This window comes from Helianthus annuus, chromosome 6 (assembly GCF_002127325.2).
Source record: "Helianthus annuus cultivar XRQ/B chromosome 6, HanXRQr2.0-SUNRISE, whole genome shotgun sequence".
NCBI classification, from domain to species: Eukaryota; Viridiplantae; Streptophyta; class Magnoliopsida; order Asterales; family Asteraceae; genus Helianthus; species Helianthus annuus.
In genome coordinates, this window is record NC_035438.2 from 5807602 (window position 1) to 5811267 (window position 3666).

Here is a 3666-nt window from a genome sequence, read left to right on the forward strand (position 1 = left end):
GTGTGTGTGTGTATATATATATATATATTGAACAAGTTTCTTATGATGCGCCATAGTACGTCATAAGCATCATAATGCACATTGATGAGTCATGATGTTTTGACCACGAAAAACTGCGATTAATCGGTTTGTTTGCCATTGACCATGTTTTATCTAATGTGTCATATTATTCCACAAAGTACGATGACGAATCATAATGGGTAATACGCACCCATCTTTTACATTAAAGCCTATACTTATTTTGATTTACAATGATCGACAATTATTTGATATCTTTTGTCATTTTATTCTATGGATTTTCTTTCGGGTTTGAATGTATTATTTATTTGGTTAGTTTTGCTACCAATATTATTAATTAGTTTTGAAATATTTGTTTTCTTGTTTCCGCAACGTATTTTGCTACCAATGTTGCTATCCATATTAGTAAATTATTTTTTGAATAGTTTTGTTTCTTGTCTTGCAACGGATTTTGCTATGGATGTTCCAACATATGCTATGTTAGTTTTTAAGTATTTTTTTTTATATTTTGCTACCAATTTTGCTACGAACTTTACTACCAATTTTGCTACGAACTTTACTCCCGGGTTTTTAACTTCTTTTAGTTAATTTTTAAATTTTTATTTTCATGATTTAGTTATGGAATTTGCTACCAATATAACTAAGTTTTTTTTTATAATAGTTATTTTGACAATTATGCTACGGATTTTATATTACTTTTTTAGTTAATTTCCAAATACTTATTTCATGGTTTTGCTACGGATTTTGCTATCCATTCTGCTACGTTATATTTTTTATATTTATTTCCTCAATTTTGCTATGAATTTGATGCAGATTTTGCTACGGATTTCATTTGCGACGGAATTCCGTAGCAAAATTGTAGCGAAATGCGTCCGTAGCTAGTGCGTAGCTAATTCGTAGCTAACTCGTAGCAAAAATTACGACGGATTTTTCCCGTAGCAAAATTTCATAGCAAATGCCTCTTTTTGTAGTAGTGGTTGCTTCGATCATAGCTTAGTCTGAGAACTCTTCTTAATTAAAAAGAAAATTTCAATACAATATCACATGCAAATTTGATTAATTTGTTCTTTTTTAAATTGTTAGTTACGAGGAAAAATAGGTAATCGTTTTTTAAGGTTCATTAATGATACTATATTTAGGTTAGCCACACAACTCTAAAATATGTATTTAAATCAAATTAAAAGAATTAAACTTTTTATAAATCATGTGGTGTCCAAAGCCATATAAATGAACCATCACATTCATAATTAATAGTGTACAAGTGGTAGGTATTTCTTAATAAATTGTTCTATTTTATAAAGTCTAACATTATATAAAAACCAATTCAAGAAACTCTAACTACAAGCTAGGATACCAAAAGTCGCTTTAAAATTAATTAAATTGCATTGTTTTATTGTGCCTCTTTGAATATCCCTGTCATTTAATATCATTCATTAGGATATGATTAATTTATAGACAGTTGAACGGTCTTTGGTTATGCTATAAGATTGCCGGCTTTGTTATGTTTGTAGGTTCATAGTTTCCTTTCCTCCTCTATTGCCATGGCCAGCCCCCTTAGTTTGCAAACGTCCGACGGTGGTACAAGCAGTCATATGTTCCTTAGTGAACTCCGTGAAGGGAGCACCGGACCTATCATGATAATGGTTTGTAGAAAATGGGACGTGACAAGTGTTAACGGCAGGTACATGAGCACCGACTATATTGTCACTGACATAAAGATAGTTTTTTACCCTCTGCTATCCCACATTCTTACGCTTTTCTACTTTTGATTCTGAAACAAAAATCTACGCCTTTATTTGCGCAGGGAGGTGTGATGCATTGCACCGCAAGGAATAACATTGCCCACTTTTTCTTTGACAAACTCAAAGAGGGCGGTGTATATTTGGTCAACGGTTTCGCCGTTCAACCTACAAATCAATATCGGGTTCTTAAAGACAGCCCCTTTGTGATTGGGTTGCATGGTTCGACAACTGTGAAGCGGGTTGATGATGATGGCGGTCGTTTTGAACGCTACCCTTTCCTGCTAACGGCGTTTGAGGATCTCCAACCAACCGAAATTAAGTACTTCGTTGGTATGTTTCCCACCTGGTATTTGTTGTTAAAATATTATTAGGGCGTATATTAAATGCAATCTACATCGAAATAAATATAAATCTTTGATAATTATGTTACCGACATTGATATCTAGGCTATAGGGTGTGGCCATGATCCTCATGATCACCATGACCCTCCATGTTAGTGCCATATAACTCATCTTTAATCCACCATCCAAAACCATTACCCTAAGGGTGTGGTCATGACCCAAACCATTAGCCCCTTATTTATTATCTTTGTCTAAACAAAAAGGAAATGATTTGTTGAAAAATGGAAAGGAGGACCATGGTTGCCATGGTTTAATCCATGCAAACCATGGTGGATCAATCAAGGGGGTGGTGTAGCCTTCCATTCATGTTCCTAGGTGGCAAATCATGTCTCAACCATGATCCCCACACCCTATAGCCTTACAACAAAAAGGAGTCATGATAATCATAGTTATGATCATCAGAATCCAGGTTTTCTTATTAATGTTATACACATGAGACAAAAATTTTAATGTAACATATTGCGATAGAGTAATATTTAGTTAAAAGAAAATGCTAAAACGGTAATATTAATAGTAATAATATTAATAAATAAATAAATAATAATAATATTTTATAATAATAATAGTGTTAATACCTCCGATCGAGCTACGAACACGAGTAGGTAGGCGGCTAGGGGGCGGCAGGGCTGCGCCTTTTTGATTAAAGACGCTAATGATTATTATTATTAATAATAGTAATTAATAGTAATAATAAATAATAATATACAAATAGAATAATAATTAGTAATGTTAATAAATGAGTGTGAAAAGAATATTCTAAATTATACATGTTAATTTTTTTAAGACCAACTTAAAGCAGATTATAGACACGACACAATTATTACAGTTAGATGTTACGGGTTCATTTCATCAGTATGCTACGTGTTTTAAAATAATTAATGATGTGATTCATTTAACATAGGTAAAACAACAAAGTAAAAATTCCAAAAAAAAGTGTATTCTGTTTATAAATTTATGTCATTTTGGTAAGTTGATCATAACAATAACAATACCACAGGGTTTGTAGTATGGGTGCAATGTGGCCATTAAATCATAAATGCAATACTTGGCGTTTTTATTTGGTGAGGGTAGAGCAGGCGATATGTTTTGTTTGCTAAAATGGGTTGTGTTAACATCGGGTACACTATCATATTTAGCTAAACATGTAATATACGACATAAAGGAAAAGTTGCACAACATTGACATGTTTAGCATGATATTTGGCAAGTGGGGTTACATGCCGTTGACATACTTTAAACATGATTCAAAACAACAAGTTCAATAGCATAAAGGAATGTATACATTTAATCTGAAATAGTAACCAGTTTTCATATAAAACGTTTTGGGCCAATATATTTACGATGATTAAGATCCATACCTATTTTATAAAAAATAAATTTAAATATATAGAGAAAAATATTTGCCTCGAAAATTACCGGGCTTGGCTGATCGTCCGGCTCATACTACCCTGGAGCCGGCGCTGCTAGCACCACATATGAGTCTTTGTGTTGAACATATATGTCACA